The 8,463-nt window shown below is 41.7% G+C and overlaps 1 protein-coding gene across 6 annotated transcripts in view; it reads right to left on the reverse strand.

Annotated features, from left to right (window-relative positions):
• NRIP1 (nuclear receptor interacting protein 1) overlaps positions 1-8,352 on the reverse strand; it is a 74,373-nt gene extending 66,021 nt beyond the window's left edge. For 2 of the 6 annotated variants that reach the window (XM_085318903.1, XM_085318897.1), the window contains exons 1-3: positions 6,427-7,496; positions 1,785-1,880; positions 1,127-1,211 (exon numbers count right to left, since the gene is read on the reverse strand). The gene's annotated coding sequence lies outside the window, so the exon portion shown is untranslated. Of the gene's footprint in view, positions 1-1,126; positions 1,212-1,784; positions 2,159-6,426; positions 7,497-7,976; positions 8,014-8,247 lie in introns of those variants that run through there. The other 4 variants (XM_085318900.1, XM_085318901.1, XM_085318899.1 and 1 more) reach the window with 4 other exon arrangements.
• Between the last annotated feature and the right edge of the window lie 111 nt (positions 8,353-8,463).

Consider the following 8,463-nt stretch of genomic DNA (forward strand, 5'->3'; position numbering starts at 1 on the left):
AAGGAAGAGATTCCTCATCTTAATCTCCTTTCATTTCCAGAAGAGCGATTCTGGATGAATCCAAATCTCCCAAATTTTAAAAGGAATGTATATTTTCTAATGATTTCATTTTACTACATGCTATTGTGTGATGACTTGAGAGACGCTCAAGTTTCAGTACATCTACTTTTGCTATATGAGAATGAAGTCAAGCATCACAAGAATTTATTAGAAGCAAATATCCATTTTAACTACACAGACTGCAGATGTAAGGATATACACTAGGAAATTTTCAGACTGGGATTTGATATGATTGCCTTCAGCCTTCTAGAGCTTCCCTTCTAATGCCCGCAAAACTTGCCACTAGAGGCAATGCAAATGACTCCTAAGAGAGACCAGAAACAAAACAACAACTGCTTGTCAACCATTACATGCCCAAATTGTATTCTTTATGCTCATCAGCATTCTCAACTTCTTAGGCATGCATGTAGGCCCACTGAGTACAGCAGGGCTACTCAAGTGAATAAAATTACTCACAAACCCAAGTGAGTATACATAAGCAATCACTGGACAACACTAGGAGAATTATTCCCTAGTATCAAAGAAAAATAGGATTTAGGAAATGGGAACCAAGGGAGCACATCCAAACAAACTGACAGTGACGCTAAATGTCTACAAGCTATTGTAATGTAATATCTAATAATGATTTTTACTGTGACAGTCCCTTGCCACAGAAGCTCAAGTTGGACTATTTTATATAAAGGAAAAAAAATAGTTGTAACAGAGGAAATTGTATTTCATCTCTTCTTTCACCCTGAAACCACATGTGAATCAAGTTCTTCTTTATTTATTAACTACTTCCCAAACCAGTAGACCAAATCTTCAAGACTTGCCAGCCAATTTCATACAATAATAATAATAATAAAAAAAAAATACAAAAATCTTATTTCTGTTTAATCAGCACATATTAAAAGAACTCTTACACCAGAAAAGAGAGAAATTAACTTGAAAATTTGTCATTTTAAACCATACTGTAATCCTARAAGAACTTATATGTGGCAGAATATAATACTATGGATTTGGCAAGATACAGAAAAGACCCCAAACAAAAAAGACAAGGAAAATATAACACAAATAAATAATTTACCTTGAAAGTGGTCCCATCAGGAAGGCTCTTCTTTCAAGAATCCAACGATGCATTAATTTTCTTCCTAAACAGTTCCATGCTTGATCTGTAAGGAACACARAAAAGACCCTATGAACATCTGTATAACAATTTCTCCTATTCTGATTTGGTATATGTATACACAAACACACAAATCTATTTGCCTATTGTTAGTCTGACACAAAGCAATGCTTCATTTTGTATATTAAGATCTACATATAAAGTTTTTCTATTTCAAAAGAAATACAACTCTGAACTCCAGAATGCAGTCTTCCAAACAGAACCACTAGTAAAGCAAGTGAAGTGCAAATAACTTGTACTCTCTAGCCAGCTGGATAATATTTAAGAACAAAACTCTTGTCCAACTTTGATTCAAAGGCAGAGTCCTGTTTTCTTTGATCTAATTAAAAAAAAATGATTGCGATGTGAAAGCTCTCCTTTCTATGTAGTGATTAGTACTTACTTAATATTTGAGGTTCACATCTATGAATATCTAAATCATACTTTTAAAGAGTCCTCATCAATTTTAGTACATATACAGCAAAAACATGAGGCCACAGTAGGACTGGTGAACATAATGCTAGACCGTCTCAAAATTAATTAACAAAAAATCTAAACCAACAGAAATGTAAATACTTACTTTTAAGAAATTGAAGAATGAAGTAATGTTATTCATCATAAGCATTATCTTAAGAATCCTTTTCAGATCTTTTCTATTATTTCTATATGGCTTCTGCTAAAAGATGCAAATTTACAAGTAGCCCTATCAATTTTGTGATTTCTACAATTCCAGTGTTGTTCTTGTGACAAGCCTCATCATTAAAGTTTATGTTAAATCCTCTGTCACCAAGTTATCACCCTATGTCATATTAAAGCAGCAAGTCTGTATACTTAAAATAGGCAAATTAAACTACAATATAAACACGACAAAAATAGACTTTCCTCCCTTTACTTTGCTTAGCTGAACTCTGCCTTCTCCTGCTTGGCATAGAGAGAGCTTCTCTCTCTCTCCCCCCCCCTTTTTTTTTAATAAATAAAATAATAATCACCTTTAACTTCTACCTTCACAGAAACTATATATTGAAGTTTTTTAAATACAAAATTTCTCTAGCATGGAGAAAAGGACTCTCTCACTCTCAGGGAGTGAGGGAGGCAGGAGGGTAGAGAGGGAAATATTTACATTATAGGCAKCTCATAGCATTTCCTCCTTCTGCAAAACTGCTTGCGTTAAAGCCAGCCGAGAAAAAACATCAACTCACACCAATGTAATGCCCTACGTAGGAAAAAGATAAAGCTGGGTCAGCATTCCCCCCCCCCATAAACAAACAAACAAAAAAAAAATGAAAAAAAACTATTCAAAGCTTTCAGGTCAGTTGGAGACAAGGGAGGCTTGCTGGACTACTGCCAGCATCAGAATCCAACAGTAGATCCATTAAGCTGAAAAATAAGTAAATACTCCTAAATACTACATTCAGAGACATTTCAGATCCTTCCCTGTATTCTTCACAAAATAAAATGCTGATTTGCACCACAGAACAGTAGCAAGTCTCAACATTTGGATTCAATGAAGAAGAAAAAAAAAAAGAAAAAAAATTGTCATTGCAGTCAAAACAAACAGAGAAATGACACGAGTAGAGTCAGTACTGACAATAAGTAGTAATAAACACACTTCAGAGGTCTTTCTAATTTTGTTTCAAAGAGCAAATAAGCAAGACTATAGAATCTGTGACCAAAGGAAAGAAGGGAAGGGAGATCCCTTAGAGCAGAAGGAAGCAGCACTTCTTAAATTCATTTGTTTTTATCACATTAAACTGAGGGGAAAAAAAATGTTCTCTTCAGTATTTCTGTTCTGTACTATAGATACAGACAAAATTTTTTCCACCACTAGTGAGTATTTTATTTAAACGCTACCACTACCAACAGAATGCGGCTTTCTACCTGACTGAAAAAAACCCTATATCCCCATCAAGATTCAACATATACACAGGATTTCCTTTAAGTTAGCATTAATCAATTCCTTTTCAYTGTTCTAGGCAACTATACAGTTTATAGAGCTCAGGGGGAGAAGAAAAAACAGAAACAATAAAAACCCCACACATGTCCTTTGTTATTTCTGATAAAAATCCTTCAACAATGTTTTTTAAAAAAAAAGCAAAAACGCTGTTCAATACTAATATTTTATTCCCCCAAATTTAGCTGGAGCACTAGGTACGTACCCCTTACAGGTTTTCTTTTCTTTTTTCCCTCCTTTTTTTTTGGGGGGGTGGGGAGGGGGGTAGAGGTTGAGCATGTATTTGTTTGCTCCTATAGGGTGCCAGAAAAATAGAGCTTAATATGTGGCAACATTAGCAACAGGAATAAGAAAATCTCCTGGAACAGGAATGAAAAACTTTCTACCTTTGCAGAAAGCAGAGCTCATTTCAACACTAAAAAATAGTCTTTCTTCAATTTCTTTTCCAACTCCATTTCATAACACAGGTGGGCAGTAGCAGTGAATCCRAAAGTTCACCATAAAATAGTTAGCATCACAGCAACAGTATCACCCCAATGTCATGCAAAACAAAAAGACTGCAGAGCAAGACACATTTCTTAGACACAGYTGAACACAAATTTACTGAGTGCTTTTTGAGGCCAATTAAATATTCCTATACTTGCTTTTAAATAATAAAAAAATGTTTTTAAATAATAGTTGCAGTCAAGGCTCATAAGCACTTTTTACATCTACCAACTCATCTCTTTGACTGCTCTCTCAATTTTCTTTCTCAAGATGAGGAAGAACAGGTCAGAATTCTATGYCCAACACAGAGGAAGTTTTTCTACAGTAAACTCAGCCTCTTAAAAACTGGTGACTAACAGAAGACATGCAATTTCTGCTTTTAATCTGATTTGGTCTATAACTGAAATCTTGACTTTTCCTCTGCTGAGGACAACAATATTTAGAAATAAAAGGGACAGAACAGAGAAAGCAGAATTTCTCTCAAGACACAGTAATTAAACAGGAGAAATGAGTTCCAATAACAATTTAAGACAAGACTAGGTTAGGAGGGCTTGACCACGATAAGGTGGCTAACAACTGCTTCTTCCACTTTCTGAACCTGGACCGTTTACATGAGACTCAGTTCCTATTCTCCTGCTTTAACCATCAAGTTAAGTGACCTGCAACAGACACAGCCAAACAAATTACCAAATTAATTCTTCCAAGTGCAATATAGTCTGTTCACTTTTCAGAGTGAAATTCAATTAAGTAATCCAGAAACATTAAAACGTTTGCATTCACCTTTCCCAAGAAACCTCCTCCACCCATTTTTCTTGAGACACATTTTCTATCAGAGAATTCAAGGAAGTTTTTATGTGATCATAAACATCCACTCAAATTATTGCTTTCTTATCTTAGCGCATCATTTTCTAATTATTTTCAAATGCAACTATCAATACCCTAACATCATAATATCAAAAAAAGTCAGATACCATTTAAAACTTTCATCAGATTTTCTACAGGCAGACCAATACTGTTCAGTTGGCGTTATCATTTTGGCCTAGCAGCAGGAAGAGAGAATAAGCCCAAATACTGTTGCCATATATTTTTATTTAGTTTCAGACTGTTCAGACTGCTTTATATCTGTAGTCTTCTGTACAATTGTCCAAATTCCTTTGCACGTTTTCCCTCTGTTACACTTCATTCTCTACCTATCTTTCCACTTGCCTGTCATTATACCTCTGCTGAGCAATAATAATGTATATGTCCAATTTTGCACTTATTGTCCCCAAAGGATATTTATTCTTTTTATCCACAGGATATGTTTTCCTATTTATACCATCTATTGGTGTGTGGCAGTCAGTGGCTAGAAAGTTTGCCCAGCTTGCAGGCTAGGCAGAGCACCTCTGGCCTGCAGACCCCACACCTGCAGGGTGGCCACTACTTTTGCACACAGCCAAAAATCATCCTCACAGGAATTTCTGCCCCCAAGCCAGTGCTCAACTGGAAACCCTACACCCTCCTGTTGAAGACTCTCCCCACTCCATGTGCATTCACGTACAGGAAAAACACAAGCCATTTTGTTTAGGCAAGTTCTTAACAGCTATTCTAAAATTAACAAAATATTTCGGTCTTCCTGGCTTCTCTGATAGCCCTGCAATGAGGTGTCAAGCACAACCCTTGAGCAAGACAGCTGACTGTGGGAAACGCAACTCCCTAACTTTGCCTTTGGCAAGTTTATACATGGGTTCCACACAACGCAAAACACAGCTTATCTTTTAATATAGTAACAGTCTGCATTGTCACTAGTAAAGTTAACAGTGCTCTCATTGCTTGCAATAATATAGTCAGTATCACAGAAACCTTTTGTCAATGTTAAACAGGGGGACAGCTGGCTCTGAAAAGACAACAAAACAAGCTTTTTAAAGTAGTCAACCTCGTATGTGTTYTTTTAAGCCAATCCCGTGTTAAGCAAAACCTACAGGCAAGCATGACCACCACTAAGTTAATTCCTGTTAGTTCCAGTATCTTTACTCAACCACTGTTCTGTTTTGTTTTGTTGTCACCCTTCACAGAATAACAGACTAAACCTAAACATAGCTGACTAGGAAAAACTTCAGATGATAGCGTCAACATTTAAAACAGCCATTTAGGTTTATGACATGAAATATTAGCTCACTTAACTAGTTTTCATTACTATAAGTTATGCTTTTTTTTTCCTCCGATTTTGATTGATACACTTTCAACTTTAGAAAATTCCATCTGATACTTTTTAACCATAGCACTACCAGAAAAATCAGTCTAGTCTGGTTATGCTAAGCATTTGACAGCATCTTGTTTTCTGTGCAAGTATGCTCTACAAATCTTAAGGGGGGAGGGGGAAATTAGCAGATCTCACTTCCATTAACTAACTCCTAATTGCAGGCCAGTCCAAGAGGAGGTCAGTTTTTACATCTACCTAAAACACATACACTCTTACTACTTTTTACCTCTCCTGCCCCGCTCAGCAAAACCATACACCCGTATACGTGCATTCGACTTATGAAAAACTTGCCGTATTGCTTAAGGGTCAATGTCAGCTCTATCTCAGGCTGTACCAAGGAATGCTGATAAGTTAACAAGACAGACCTTCTCAAGCACGAGTCTGGGAACACAACTGTTCTGGATAGCAACAGTCCCAAATCCGCCTGCACGTAGCTCTGAACGAGCACTTCTGCTCTCCGAGATGTCAACTCTTGTTGCCATTGCAGCAACAATTACTCAGATACTATTAAATCAGATTTTAACCACAAAAAGCTTTCCTCACCTCAGAACAACTTTTCTTTGCCGGATGGCTTATTCATGTGTCACTTTCCAACGCTGAGTCCAATAAGCACTAATTCATATTCGAGCATTAAAGAAAGTCTTTGTACCAYTCACTCAGGGATGCACCACCTCCTTACAGAGGTGACCATACTTCCTTCTTACGGGCAGACTAGATTCTCACTCCTTGTTAAATAAAGCTCTATAGCACCTGAACATTTATAGTGCCATGACTCAGTTAAATTCTAACCGGCCTGCGAGCTGGCAAACACTGCAGCCAGGTCCCCTCAAAATACTCCCAGAATCAAATCACCCAAACGAAATGAGGAATAACACAGTTTCTGGATTCCAGGAAGATGAGGCAGGGGACAACTTCCACTTCGGCTTCTCTAATATCAACACATTCCCCAAACCAGAAATTCCACCTTTCTTAAAAAAAATAAATAAATAAAGGGGGGGAGAAAGACTTTATCATATGCCCACCATTTCTAGCCTAATCCTTCAAGTTAAAAACCTCATAAACAATCAGAATCCACAATGCTGTCTCTGAAAGAGCAGAAGAAGCATAGAGCTGTATCCACGTTATGAAGCCATACCTTATTTTATCTACGTTCAATTACAATATTGGTTTAGGCTTCACTTTGTTTCAACTTAATTACCGACTGACACTTGTGAAAAAATAAAAAAAAATAAAAAAAGGCTTCAAATGATACGTTTGGTAGGTAGAAGAGAGTAGGGGGATCACCTTTAAAGGGCTTAGGGGGCACAAAAGAGGTCTGGAAATACCTCCCTCGGTCTGCAAGGGAAACGGCGACGTCCCCAGGGAACCCGCGCGAGAGAAGTTAACACGACGGGCGAGACGGCACCTCTGGGGCGGCAGGGAGACCGGCGTGTGCCGCGCACCAGAGGAAATGGAAAAGGCACCTCACGCCCAGGCGCTGCGCTTGCAGGCCGAGGTGGAGCGAGCACTGATAAATAACCGGGGAGGAGGTGAGGAGAGGGGAGGAGGAGAGAGAGGAGAGGAGGGAGCGTGGCCCTGCCCGCAGCGCCTGGGGAGGCGGCAGGAGGGCAGCGGGGGGGGGCGCAGGACCGCGGCTCCCCCAGCCCCGCAGCGCCGCGGGCACTGCGGCCGCTGCGCACCCAGTTCGCTGCTCCCTAAATAATTCACGCATATACACAAACGGAGGACGAGGAGGAAGAGCAAGGGGGAGCGCCTCTCCAAAACGGGCACCCAGGGCTGCGGCTAGCGCTCACAAGCAGGTCGCATTTAAAAAAAAAAAAGAAAAAAAGAAAAAAAAAACTCCCAACTTTTCCGCCCCTCCAGCTGCCCCCAGACCCATCGTGGCCAGCCAAACTTTCGGGGGAGGCGAAGCACCCCCTGCAAACACCCCCGGCCCCCCGGCGCCGGGGCTCACCCCGGCATTGTTCCCCGCCGCCGCCCGCCGCGCTGCAGCGCGGCCCCAGCCTCGCTCCCCGCCGCCTCCCGCCGCCCCGCTCGGCCATTTCCCTCCGCCAGGCAGCACTGCTCCCGGCGGAAGAGCGCCAGACACTCACCCCGCTGCCAGCCCGCCGATCCCCCCGCCCCGCTGCTCGCCCCGCGCACCGGCGGGCGGGCTGGTGCCTGCCGGCCGCGGCCGGCCGGCCTGCCTGCGTGCCCTCGGCGAGAGCCTCCGGCGGTCAGCCCCCGCTCCCTGCACGCCGAGCTGGGCGGCTGCGCGGGGGGCTCCCGGCTGGAGAAGAGGACAGGACAGGACAGCACGAGCCGCGCCGCCACCTTCCCCCTTCCCTCGCCCGCCCCGGCCCCCCCCTGTCCCCGCACACGTACACGGAGAGCGCCGCGCCGCTCCCCTCCGCGGTTCGGGGCTCTGCTGCAATGCCTGTGAGGCTGACTTTCAAAGCCTAACCCGCAGCCGTGATATCCTCCCCTCCTTCCCCCTCGCCCGCCGCGGCGCAGCCCAGCCCCTCCCCGCTCCGCGCCGTGCCATTCATCTCTTCAGCCAAGTTTCTTAACCCTTTTTTTACCCTCTTCCTCTCTTCCTTC

This window comes from Rhea americana, unplaced genomic scaffold (assembly GCF_003343005.1).
Source record: "Rhea americana isolate MKP2758 unplaced genomic scaffold, rheAme1 scaffold_56, whole genome shotgun sequence".
Taxonomy (NCBI): Eukaryota; Metazoa; Chordata; class Aves; order Rheiformes; family Rheidae; genus Rhea; species Rhea americana.